Genomic DNA, 14196 nt, shown 5'->3' with positions numbered 1-14196 from the left:
TCTTTTTTTCCCTGTGGAATTCTTTTCAAAGACAGCTCTAAGTCCCAGTCTGCAGCCATTCAACACCATCAGCTCTGCATGGTAGCTGGCAGTGAGCTTATGGACGTAAATGAGCCAGCAACGTTTCGTTGATACTGACTGGTTAAGATCATAGATACTAGCCTAGTGAACCAGAGAAACATATCTAGACATACAAACCTCCTATGACACATGCCGCCTCCTGCTCAAAAAGAACAGGTCTAGAGCCACCTCCAATGCCAGTGTTGCATTCCCAAGTGGAAAGGATGTAAGTAAAAAAAGCAAAACACACTTCTTCCAGCAACGAGATCATTGTTTTGCTTGCTACTGCAAATCTTTAAAAATGAAGAAAACAAGACATTACAAATTCATGAAGCATTGACAGTCTGCATAAAATACCAAACTAGTATTCACAGTAGTATGCAACACCAAAAAAATGAAGCTGCAAGTTTAGCTTAACCGATGTATTATTTGGCAATGATTTTGCCAGAACAATCCAGGAAAAGTTTTTGAGCCTGTACCTAAAAAACAATGGGCAGGTTATAGAGATACTGCCAGCACTATAAGTAGCGGTTAATACTTGGTCTGTAAAAGACTTCTCCAAACTGAAGTCTGAAGAGCTCATAATAGCTCTACAAAAAACATCCTTAATTTTACCATTGTGGGAGGGAGAAAAGCAGTTGATGAAGCAACAATCCAGGAACACCATCATCGCAAACGTGGAAGTATGTGAAGAATTTATACAGCTATTTTAGGCTGCTTCCCTTCCCAAAATCCATAGAAAATTATATGGAGAAAAATGCACCTGCATAGAGTCACTCAGCCAAAGTGATCACCTACAATGAACTTCATTTTTCTTCTCTACAAAGCTTCCTAAATGCCACCCAGAGTTAGATGCCAGAAGCAGACAGTATGAATTATACTCAGGAATGCCTCCACTGATAAATGGTATAACAGCCTCAAAGGAAAGCTGTCTTAAATTTTGATGATACAAGTTTAGCTGTAATAGCTTGATTTCCAGAAAGTTTCTACTCAGAAACCTTTAACATCAAAAGGAATATTCTGAACATAGCTCCTCCGCAGGCTGACTTTTGCCTGGTGAACCAGCAAGCCACAATGCTTGTTTGCTTGCTTCGTGTAAAGAAAGTACTGCAGTTTCACATTATCCCAAAAATCAAAGGCTAAATTTCTCTTTGAATGAGTGAAGACATCAATATATTACCTTTCTTCATGTGCTGGCACATAACATAGCTGAGCTGTTTCCTTATCATTTTGCAGAGCTACTCTAGACTCTCCTGATGATTCTGTATGTGTGACCATCTCTCTCCAAGTTTGCATTTGTGATTATAAAATTATCCTATTTATGTACCCAAAAGGTGAATATTAATCAGGTCATATTCATTTGTAATCATGTGATCTTCTTGGGGAAGATTTTCTCTAAATAATAGAACACTGAGGAAAGAGTAGCAGAAGCTGTTGAACTGGAGAGCCTCCTGAGAATCCTTCTAATCCATTTTCTTTGGAAGCCGTTACTAGCTTCTTTAAAAATCTTGTACTGCTCCAGTGAAAACTGTCTGCACAAGAAACTATTGATCCTTGAAGGGACACTTTTAAAAAACTACTTGCTTTGAGAGGGCAAATGTTTGCTATAAGTTCTATTTTCTCCCTTGAAATAAAAGAAATTTCTGTGAAGTCTTCTGTGAGTATTCAAGACTAAACGTGCTGGGACAGTGTTAAAAGACACCCCCCACGCTCATCTATGAGAAAACTGTTAACTGAACACTCTGCTTTATAGCTGTGACGCTGCCATCCAAAAAGAAGACTTCAAAAAGAAGCCATCCAAAAGGACGACATTAACATGTTAACCAGCAATACTGTCAACCTCCTAAAATGCTCATAGTATTTTTCCTCAAATGGCAAGACCTTGAAGGTACCATAATGGCAATGAACTGGTATTAAATTGAGTCGACTATAAACACAGAATCCAAGAATTCTTTCCCAGCATTGAGCCTAGATGAACAGTTAAATTTTTCCCCACCTTTTAACAGATGCTGGATTACCATCTACGCTAGTATTGGTCCAACAAATTAAGTGGTTATAACCATAAGTATAGCTACAATAGCGTAAGTCACAGGTAAGCCTTGAAAAAAGGAAAAAAAAAAATTTAGTCTGCTTACGAGGTAGTTTGGCAATAGGTCTTCTTTCTATATCAGCACATTCATCTTATGGAGGGATAAAGAATCTTATTTTGAATGAACAGTATAATTATAATGCCTAGCAGTCTTTCAGTTTTACCAGGAAGAAGCCTTCATCCCAAACATGAAGTTTTTTTATTCTAAGAAGAATGATACTCGATAATGATTCTACCTCAGATTAGATTAATAGTATGCTTTTCCTCTTTTATAGCGATTTCCTTATCAAAGTTGTTTTGGTTTTTTTTTTAAATACTGAATAGTTTGACAGGGACAATATACCCTGTCCTGCCAAATCTTTCTCCCTAGAAGTACATCAGAACTGGAGAAAGCCATGCTTTCTCATGGACAGTATTAGGATAGTCTCTCCAAAATGCTAATAGAGAGAAACAGATTCTGCTTAGCAAGTTTTAACAAAATCCTCACATGATAATGACAGAAAACTGCTTCCTTTGCTGTTATTCTCATTGCGTTTGTCAATCAGGCTTTGATGGATTTTCTCACTCTCCATCTCAGAGTAGTTAAAGAAAGGAATAATCCAGTGCGTATCCTTTTTCCTGCGGCTGCGTATGTTTTGCTTCACAGCAAGATCCAAATATAGTCCTTCTCGATTCTTTTTATCATGTAGAGCAGAATTTGAGATAGGAGTCCTCTGATGGCAGGACTCTGGGTTTATTCTTTCAAACAGTCTTTTTAACTTGAAGGCTTACGCATGTTTGAAATACTGAATTCACAAGGGGAGTCCTAGACACCTCTGCTTTGTTCAGTGGAGATCCTTTGTTACAGTCGGAGTGTGTTCAGCCTACGACCGGAGTACCAGATTCTAAACCATGAGACCCAAAACTAGCCATCAGAGTTCTTTCTCAACTGACTGAGACGCAACTGGGCTGACACTGCTGGCATGACACAGCTCTGGTTCACTTTGAAACTGTGCAAAGATGATGAAGGCTGATAGGAAGAGTGAGTAATGAGCTTTAGAGCCTCTTACTCTCAGAATCCTGTTGGCCAATGCCTTACTGCCACAGTAGCTTCAGAAAAACTGAGTGTTTCAGTCAGTCCAGGTTCCTCTTTCTTTCCACTTTTATCCAAGCAAGGGAGAGTCACATCTCTCAATCAGGAAAGGTTTTACAACAGAGTGCCTTGCCAGCACTTCTTGGAATATCTTCCTTAAAGAGGTTGAAAAAAATCCTGCTCCAGTCTGAACCCTTTCAGAGGACTGGGGACTTCTCCAAGAAAAAGAAAACAAGAAGGATTGTCTACATGCTCAAATTTAAGAAAAGACAAAAATCTAGTTTGGTTCTCTGTGGTTTTCTCCATGTTCTGCATTGTATTAGAGGAAGCTAAGGAAACGAAGAGGAAGACAGACCTAAGGCAGAAAGCATTTCAACAGAAGTAAGACTTGAAAATAGAAGGGTGTTTATTCAGCAAGACTAAATGACAGTGTGAGAAAGAACCACCTCACATTACACCACAACTTCCACACATTTGTAGATCTTTCTCATATTCTACATAGACATAGCTTTCTGTAAAGCCAACAAAATAAGACTAGTTTCCAAATTCAATACGAGAGATCAGACTACAACCCCCTCCAAACAAAAAGCAAAACTTTAACACACAAAAAATACATAACACTCTTGGAAACAAAGAATTCTTCAATTTTCTCTGTCCTTGTAAAATATGGTCCTTCCCCGAAACCATCAAAAGTTCTGTTCTGTTCTATCGTACACCCATATTCCTCAGCCCCTGATTGCCACCCTATGCCACTTCTACTGTGTTAGCAGAACAGTTTGTAAAACACAGTACAGTGAGCCATTGAACCAGCCTCCCCCCTCTCCCCGCCTTTCAGATCAGTTTTCTGATCCAGCTCCTTGCTGTGCCAAGATAACGAACAGGATGGCAAAGGCTAGGAACAAGAGCAGCTAGAACCAGGAAGTTACAACAGCTCCTTAAGCAATGTTGATGGAAAATGCTAAAATCGTAGCTTAGATTTTTTTCCATCTCATTTTCAATCTACTCAAGCCACAACTATCAGTGGCATATGTACTTTATCACCAGATGATGAACGTGTCAGGGCAGGTGGTGGTGTGTGTCTACCTATGTGAAGTTCCTTAAGCTACGCTGTCTAGATGCATTTTCCATCATGTATGACTACATATTCAAAACTCTGAATTCAATTTCTTCTTCCCTGTACACAGAGCTGTGTACCTCCCTTCACCCAAGCTCAAACAGCACATAAGTTTAGGGAAAACCCAAAACACGCTTTTGGTTCATGAGGGCAATTTTACTGTCACAAAGATGTCTGAGCTGATCAACATTACGAGGTATTTAATGACATACAAAACTGGCAAAAGATTTATGTTGAAGTGTCACTACAAACCAGAAAAATGTAGAAAGCTGTGAAACAAGTAAAGACCTGTGCAGCTGAACAACAATGAATACACCAGCTGTCCCAAACTAAGCCATCCCAGCTCTATCAGTAACCTCTGTCTTCCTTTAAGACTGCTGGAAAAGTCAAAAAATGAAAGCAGAGATGGTGATGTTTTGCAGGGAAAACAACTAATAACAAACATGGATTCTCATATGCAAATTTCATATTACATGAATGAGAAACACCACCACTACAGTTTTGTGTCATCTAATTTCGGCAGTGATAACTCAGAAGAGCTTTATATCAAAACCGCTCTCTGTTCCTTGGAACTTCAACTATTGCAAACCAAGAAGCAATTCTTTGAGCAAGCTATAAAGCTTAGAGAGTATCTGCTTAGTTTGGTGTCCACAGAAACGTTCTCACTTCCATAATGGGCACCCAGATACAAGAGTTTAGCAAAATTTCTTGACATTATATCCAGACCACAATACATTTGCATATAAGCAATTAGTCATATGGCACAGAATAACGCAAAAGAGGTCTGGGAAGTAGATGCTGCTGTTTTACTCATTTGGCCGTTCACGTTAGAGATAACCTAAAATTTTAGGATTACATTTGATTGTTGTGTTTTTCAGTGGACCTAGTTCACTTATGCTAAAGTTTCGAAGCACTAGGCTCCACATCCTAACATAGGAGTACTGTGGGCTCAGGTTCACAGTATTGACTCAGGTTCACAGTGCTCCCTGACTTCAGTACCTGCACAGGTGCTTTGCCTGGACCAGCCTTCTTGACAATCATGACGGTGATGCTGGACACCCAAATGGTTTCTTCCCAAAACTCAGAAAATTGAAAGCTGACTTTATTACTCAGAACCAATTGAAGATAGAAGTTTGAGCACAGGTGCTAACATGTATTTTTTTAATAGACAACAAATCCTGAGAATTTCCATCTTGTTTTCAAAGTGCACAATTCTCAAACAGAAGGCTGCTGCCAACAGTATGATGGCCTTCCCAAATGATGCAGAAGCTACAGCAGTATCACAGCAATCCTTCCATGTGTGGAAAAAAAAGATCCCATCAACAACTTTCACTACTACATGTGCTGCATTTGATCAGAATAGTTAATTACCACAGCTGTTTGCCGCAAAGAAAAGTTTCTTTTCCATTTTACCGTAACTAGAATACCGATCACCAAAGTGCTTCCATCTTCCTCTAGGGAAAGTCAGCAGCAAACAGGGACTAGTAAGTCAGGGATACATGCTGCTTTCATTAACAGACTTGAGATTTTAAAAAAACAACAATAACTGTGCTTAAAGATTAAAAACTGATCAGATTTTGCATACAAGCATACAGCACTGTAGCTATTAAGGGATAAGTAATGTTAGCTTTTCCCAGCTCAAGTATCAGCCCGTCTTTTATCAGGTTTGCATTCATTAAACTACTTTCATTATTCTGTAGGCTGTTGTTCCAACATCCTTGTTAAATGAATGATAGTTCTTTGTTAGAAACAATCACTTCTCTTTAGAAGACGAAACCAAAGCCTTCCCCTGGAGGGGGAGGCTTTCTAACCTCCCATACTAGGTTAGAAATAATCATGGCATGTGCAAACCAACTGAGAGCCTGCACCATCTACTTTAAGTGGCATGGAAGTTAGGTTTTAACATTTTAACTTTGATGGTTCTATGACAGCTGGATTTTCTGCGCCAAATGAACAGTCTTGGACTTGGTTTTGTAATGCCTCTCCTCCATTATTGAGTTGACTGATAATTTCCTAGTCTGGAGAATGCAAGTTATTTACAAAATTTGCCTTATACTGTCAGCAACACTTCCTGGAACACACATGCAGCTCTTGTGCTGGCATGCATGATACTCCATTTATCCTAGCCAATAAAAGAAGGCAGATGCAATTCTAAAGCTTTCTCACTTTGAGAACTAGCTTATGAGACATTAGTTTCATTCTCCCTGCAGCTGTCAAACATGTCATGGACGCCATTAGGACAGTCAGCACAAAATCCTGGGCTCCAGCATCTTCAGAATTCTCTTTCCATCACATCTTGTGATAGCAAATCCAGGCGTGATACAGCTTCGTAATTTTGCCTTCCTGGCCCCATAATGAAACCAACTGCATGCACTGGAAGTTGCTGATGCTCTACCTTAACCAAAGCTAGAAAACGTCATAACTATTTTCAGTAAAGGTAATATAGTCATTGTTTGCAGCACAGATTAGCTGATCTTTCCTAAGTAGAGTTCGGATTTAGAATAGCTAAACAAGGCTTCACCCCTCCCTCTATGAGGCTGCTGATGGAGAACACCATGGACCTCTTCCCCCCTCACCTCAACACACAGAGTGCACACCTATGCCACAACTGCTAGCTATATGCTTTTGACTGATCATGTCATTTAAGTTCTAAAACAAGGCAGTATAAAAGTCATACTTTTCCCAGCTATAAATATTATCCTCTTTGATTGAAAAAAAAAAAAAAAAACAAAAAACAATCAGAACAAACCAAACAAAGCAGATTTAAGTGCAAAAGGAAAACATCCCATAAGGTGAAATTTTAGGGCAAGTCTGACCATAAATGAAGAAAGAGACCCACAACAAAAGAGAAATAAAATTGTAAATAAAAAGAAGATAAGGTCACTGACCACACACCACTAGTATGACTGAATATTATTAGGTATTTTACTTTTCTTGAACCATAAAGGTTTTCATTCAACAGTTACAAGTTCTGCTGCATAGAGATTAAGCCTTGCCCACTGTCCTTGCAGAAGGGAGGGGGTGGGATGAAACAATAACATGTTTGGTGAAAAACACCAAACTGCTAGAGTTAAGGAAGACATTATAAAGCATGACAACAAAAAGAACCATTTCTATTCTCATCAGACCATTAAACGTCCTTATCCATCCATTTGTTGAAACCAAAAACTTGGCTAATGCAAAGCTGGCTAACTTTCTTGACCTCATCATCTAAACATCTGATCTGGCTAAGTGCCATGAGATGAGATGGTCCAGAAATTATTCGTGGGCAGAAGATCTAGATAACTTTTGTGGGGTCTCACCACACCAGTATAAGGCCAGGCACAGTTTGGCTAAATGTGTAACCGGATCGGAGTCAAACTAGTGATAAAGGTTGTCACAGTCCCTACTAGGTAACTGTATGCAACAACCAGAAATTTAGATTTCATAGAAGACTTCATGCCAACATTATGCCATGTAACCCAGCTGCAGAGCTGGCATAGCGGGCAAGTCACATGTCAGCTGTTCCAAATCCATATGCCGTCTAAGTGCCATAGGTTGGCCATTCTTTTAAGCCTGTCTTCAAATCAAGATTAGATGTCTTTCTGGAAAGAGACAAAACACAAACACAAAGAAAGAAAATTCACTGCTTCCTTTACTCACTCACGGCATAATTAAAAAAAAAAAAGGTACCATTTTTAAGTATTATTTGGTCTACCTCCAGCTTCCCATTACTTCCTCCCCCCCCCCTCTGGACTGGAAAGCCTATTTTACTAGTAATTCTTGCTTTCCAAAGGAACATATTCAGTGGAATTACTGCTTTATACGAATTCTTTCTTTTAAAACTCAAGACTGGGATGCAAAAGTAAAAACATAGCCTGCAGATCAAAGGAAATTATTATTACACTCTGCTTGGCACCTGTGAAGCTCATCTGAAATATGGTACATCTGCTTTTGGGACCCCAAATGCGAAAGAGATATTGATAAGCAAGTCCGGTGGAGCCATGAAGATGGCTGAGGGCTGGACAATATGACAGATGAGATGAGACTAGTGAGCTGAATTTGTGTAGCGTGAAGAATAAGATAGCTAAAGGAGGAGAACAAATTACTCTCTTCAACAACCTAATCGGCATTCGCAGATAAGACAAAGCCAGATGGTTTTCAGAAATGCACAGCACACTGACAAGAGGAAACATGTACAGCTTGCACCAAGGGAAATTCCAGACAGATACAGAGAACAGTTCTTCACCACAAGGGTGGTCAAACACTGAAGCAGCTTGTACAGGTGGCTATGGAACCTCCACCTTTGCCAATTTTAAAACCTCACCCTGACAAAACACTGGAGCAAATGGGTCTAATTTCAAAGTTAGCCTTTTTTGAAGATGTCAAACTAGATGACCTCCAGAGGTTCCTTCCAACCTACACTATTGGTTTAACTTTTAAATTATGTTATGATTTTGTGTCCTTAAGACAGAGTAATTTTTGTGCCTTTTCACAGGATCCTTCCTAATTTCCTAAAAAACACCCCAAACCCATGGACAACAGGACTCAAACCTGTATTGATGCAGAATTCACATCACCAGTATAACCAAGGCAGACTAATAAAGCGTATGACTTCCTTACTCCTTCTCTGTATTCAACAGAATTTCAGCCCTTCCACATGAACTTTCTATTTGCAACTTTAGGTCACTTTTTTGGTCTCTATGATCCCTGCTTTATTCCAGGGTAGGGTTTCCTGTTAAGCAAGTATGTTCTATAACGGATGGTTTCTAAATGTACAACTTCAGATTTTGCTGTGCAACAGGAGACTGTTTGAGTGAGTCCTGCTAAGCAAATGATCCAGATGATGGTAAGAGTCAACCTTTCCATGCTTTACAAGTTAACAACAGTAACTGCTTTACAACACCAACTGAAAACAAACTTTACTTGGAACATACTTCCTATCCCTCTCCCCTTCAAAAGCTTTAAAAAGGAGGGGTGGGGTGGGAAAAAAAAAAAAAAAAAAAAAAAAAAAAAAGAGTTGTTTGTTTTTTAAGAAAAAGACTGTATCATAATTGCATTATATGAGTTGGATATTTACACCAAGGAACCTTGTTCTAAAACAAATTATGTTAGGTTACTTTTTTAAATAATTTTTTTTTTTTCCCAATCAAACCACCTCAGCATTAATTCTAATAATATTCTTTTGCGTTTACTGAACCCCTCAGCTGTCCCTCCATTATTTTTCTCCAGGGTTGATGTGAGGCTAAATAGTTATTTAGGTCATCCTGCTTGACCTTTTTAAATAAGAAGCCTTCAAGGTCTTCTGGAATTTCCATTGTGTTTTGTGTTATTGGGAGGGACACCTCAGAAAAAAAATATTCTCAGCCAATTCTTTTAGAACTCCTGGGTGCAGATTACAAAGACCTGCTTACAGCCTTTGTTAAGAAATGTCTATCATGGACTCTTTAGTGTCCTCCTTGTAACTTCTAGACTTTAAGTATTTAAGTCGCCTGTGAAATATTGTAATGTAATCTCACTTCTATCTAAAAAACCCAAAGAAATATTTACTGTAATCTTCTGCTTTTTCTCTTTCACTACAAATCACGTTATCGTCACCTATGTTACTGTTAGAATTATTTCTCAATTTCTAACAATCTCATCTTTGTTATCCTTTGCTTTACTAGTCATGGTTTTCCATTAGAAACGTTTTGTAACTTTTAATCAGTCTTCTACATTTTCCACACCACATTCAATGCCATTTCTCCTCGGCCACCCTTGCACTTACACTTTACAGAAAAGGAGGGAGTGGCCCCGAATTGCTTCCTTCACTTTACAATGAAAGCAAGACTGATTTTAACATAATTTGCCCTTTATGGGCAACCTTTATAGTTGTTAACTGCAATTTCTAATGTAATTTACTTGGCAAAATCTACCACATACCTATTTACATACTTTCTCACACACACCATTTTGGTTTTGTTTTTAATCTGGACATGCATATAACCAGACTTGTAACTGACGAAAAAAACTGTCTCCTGTATCAAATCTTAAGTTATCAATGGTTTCAAAGCAAATGATACCTACAAAAAAGATTCACTTGGCCCAAGCATGCACCATTTCACTCTGCCATATCAATGCAGAAGTATTACCTTTCCCTATTATCATTAAATTCCCCCCTCCTCAATATCAACCAGTCATAGTTCTCCTTCGCAGCACATTTACTGGCCTTAATTCCCACAGTCTGTTTCAGAATGGCTCCAATACTTTTAGTCCCTATCACTGCCATTTTAAACTCAAATAATCTACCTGCCTACTTTGCCCTTCCACCTTTTTGGTTTTATTCTCTTCAATTATTCCTTCAACTGGACGAGGCCCATCTACTGCCAGTTCCACATTCCTATCTTGAGCTGCCGTCTACCTTAAAGCAACCATGTTTTCCTTGGTCTGTTCATGCATCTCCAATTATCTCTTTTCTCTAGCGAAGACACTTCCCCCATCCAGCCATTTTCTTTTATCATCTCTTCTTTCCAGTCTCCCACCCTGTCACAACTTTTTTGACTTGTAAAATAAAAACAATGCAAATACATTTGTGCAGAACTAGCACATCTACTCCATGCAGTAATTCCATGCACTGCATGCATAACCACAATACAGTATATTATGTAATTAGCAATACCGTAATTTTCTTAAAATTTTCTCCTCTAAGTCAAGCTTCTTGGCTTCTGAGGGGGGAGAGCAGATAAGTATCATGTTCTGATCCGTTTCCCTATTTACAAATCCACCTTTTTAAAATTTGCACTTGAGAACATGCATTTATGCTAAAGCACACATGCGTAACAGTTCAGTGTCCTGTACTTTTAACAGCTTTGCCATCTCAAAAAGAAGATAATTGAAACTACAACCAGGATAATGAAGTTTCTTCGTAATACCAAGGAGCCAAAACCCCACCACTGTGGATTCCTTAATTCTGCACCCTTTTCAGGGTTAAGCTCACAGTATTGCTAAACCTCCACGTGCATCAACTGGTGTCACCACGGAGACAAAAATAACACAGCAGCAAAACAGTAAAGGTTTGAACCAAACAAAACCAGCAACATTAGCAGCAAAAACTACATACTCAAATTTCTGATTTTTTTTTTCAAGTCTCCAGTTTTACTTAAGCAAACATTAGACAATAATTGCTAATTCCCCTTCACAACAGCAACCCCAAAATAATTACAGCAAGAACAGATGACTTCCGGGCTTCCCAGAAAACGCCTCTTATATTTAAATTTAATCCGTGGCACTATGCCAAAGTGGGGGATGGGCAACCTAAGTGGAAAAAATAACTTCAAAGGCCTCTAAAAGATTAATGCAGAAACCCAGTTGCTCCTCTTACCTGGCGAGGCGGTGGCACGTGCAAAATGTGCTTCCTCCTCTGAGTAAACCACTGACATTAGCTCATTTGCATAAGTATCACCAGCTACAAGTAGACTTCCAGGTCGGCCATCTTGACACTAAGATCTTGTTTTGTTTACATAGCAGCACGACTGCTACCCTTTTTAAGCCGGCCTGATCTATGCAGTGGTACCTCTCAGCTCCCAGCCTACATCTGTGCGTCAAAGCCTGCTGGAACTCCTACTGCTCCAGGCAAGCGGCTGAAGGTGTGGGGAGCGCAACCGACCCTGCCACAGCCTCCGAGGCAACCTTGCAACTGCAAGTGCCTCCAGCCGGGCTCTTTGTGCTGCCTTCTGTGCCGCCAACTATTAGCACTGCAGCAACTATGTGCAGTGAAGTACCTCCCACATACCACACGGTAGTACCAACAAGCAGAAATTTATTACAGCACAGCGCAAGACAGCACGCTAAAAAAAGAAAAAAAAAAAAAGAACAAAGCTGAAATTTCCTCAGTAGTTTCACTTACTAGCAATCTAACTACACCTAGGTTCCTCTGAACATCTTTTCGCATTCATCAGTCCGGCTCTTTCGGTCCGGAAACCCGAGTGCTCCTGCAATCCGCGCAGGGGAGAAGTCCATGACACATGTTAGCTGCGGCCGGCGCGCGGCCAGGCTGCAGTTACCGCTCGCCGGCGCCAGTAAAAATTTACATAGAGGGGCCTCCTTCAGGGGCGAGCTGGAGCGGGGCATCGCTGAGCAACGCCCCCCCCGCCCCCAGGGACCACGGCGGGTTCTAGAACGGCTCGTCTCGTTATTTGCTTACTAATGATCCAGAGCCGCGTCAGAAGCCAAGCGCTGCTCTGGCTGTTTACACAAGCGGAAGCCGACGGCAGCCTCCGCACAAGGGATTCCACCTCGAAGGCTGTTCCTTGTAGGACGCCATGGGCTGCGCTGCTCACAGCGGTTCTGGCGAGCGCGCCGTAGTAAATAACATACGCTCAGCGACCAGCTTTTCTTAAACTGGGATTTCCAATATTTTGCAGCCTAGCAATGACAAATAAGTATCAGCTCTAAGTAGGGCAGTTCCATTTTTAAGCTAATGCTGACAGGTAACGTGGCTGGCCATTTAATTTGCTGATTCCACTTCACACTTAAATTTTTCATCATTAGATGAAAAAAAAAAAAAAAAAAAGACTCTGCATGCAGAGCTAGGGACACTTACCTTTTCAAGTACCTAAAAGGTACAGTGACAGGTAGAGGCAGAAGCTGAGCTTTCAGCCTCCCTCTGAGCTCAAATAGTTAATTTCTTAATCCTTACCTTTTTCCTTCCGGTCAAAGCCCAATTAAATTAATAAATGAATTATATTTTACAAATGCGTATTCTAAAAGTCACTGTACTTTTTTTTTTTTTTTGGGGGGGGGAGGAAAGACAGGCTTTGCTTACTGTTAAGTGTGCACCTAATCATTCGCCAATACCTTTTCCCTCTCATTTGCTGCCTTATAAGAAACTCTTAGAGCATCAACCAACTCAATGCAAATAAAACATACCATTTATTATACTGACTATAAAAACGAATTTCTGAAATCCTAGATAAAATAAAGTTAAACCCACGGTAATGTCTGGCTAGCCACACATCCAGCAACACTGCTGTAGTTGCAGCCTGGCACCGTTTCGTGGAAAAGGAAAATGAAGGCAGCAATGATGCTTCTCGGTTCCAGCAGGGCACAGGCAGAGCGCCTCCGGATCAGAAGAGCCTGCTTTGCACCACGGGCCTCTTCTAGTTCTCTGCATTGTTCCTCTTTAGAATGCCATCAGCGTCAAGGCTATATATAGTCAAATTACTTTATGTTTCCCCTTTTCCACTGCGAGCGTAATTTGCTGTATGGCTGGTTCTAGGTTATTTGAGCGTAACACAATTTGCTCATCTGTAATGCCAAAAAGATACCAATTTTGTGTCTGAAAAGTATTTAGTAATGCAAATTACTCTTCACTGGTTGTTACAATTCATGCTCAGCTGTTGCATCCAAAAGCCTAAAGTGATGTGTAAAGGAAAAATAATAATTTTTCCAGAATGCCTGTCACATTAAAATGACAGCCATTAACTGTATAAGTGATCTAGTTTGCACTTCTTTAATGGCACGTGCGTCCTTTATCTTTCAGACAGATTTGTGTACGTTAGCACGTTTAAGTGCTGTGCAGAATACATCTTTCAGTGATGCTGTTGTCATTTGCAGAATGAATCATCAGGCGAACAGCCTCTGAGCTTAAAAATAAAGGGCACCAATGCTGCTTTAAAAAAAGCAAACCAAAACCACCCCTGTGTTTCCCACATACAGCTGCCCCCCCCCGCCCAGCTCCACAGCCTTGCACGCAAAATACCAGAATAACAGCGCGATTCCCAACGCAGTAAAACAGATACTGCAAAATAAAGAGCCTTTATTCGGAGCATTTTTTCTTCTCGGCTCCAGTCCGCTCACGGAAATCCAAGCCAGAGCTTGCCGGCAGCCCGCAGGGCGAGCTCG

The 14196-nt window shown here is 40.2% G+C and overlaps 1 protein-coding gene across 13 annotated transcripts in view; it reads right to left on the bottom strand.

The window, feature by feature from the left end:
• The window catches only part of ATF7IP (activating transcription factor 7 interacting protein), a 102341-nt gene that overhangs the window by 72100 nt on the left and 16045 nt on the right, over positions 1 to 14196 (bottom strand). For 2 of the 13 annotated variants that reach the window (XM_074577084.1, XM_074577118.1), the window contains exon 1: positions 11675 to 14023. The exons of 9 other annotated variants lie outside the window; for them this stretch is intronic. The gene's annotated coding sequence lies outside the window, so the exon portion shown is untranslated. Of the gene's footprint in view, positions 1 to 11674; positions 14024 to 14196 lie in introns of those variants that run through there. 2 more of the 13 variants (XM_074577221.1, XM_074577201.1) reach the window with 2 other exon arrangements.

This window comes from Larus michahellis, chromosome 1, assembly GCF_964199755.1.
Source record: "Larus michahellis chromosome 1, bLarMic1.1, whole genome shotgun sequence".
Taxonomy (NCBI): Eukaryota; Metazoa; Chordata; class Aves; order Charadriiformes; family Laridae; genus Larus; species Larus michahellis.
The sequence above is the reverse complement of the archived record's forward strand: the minus strand, read 5'-3'. Positions and strand labels throughout refer to the sequence as shown.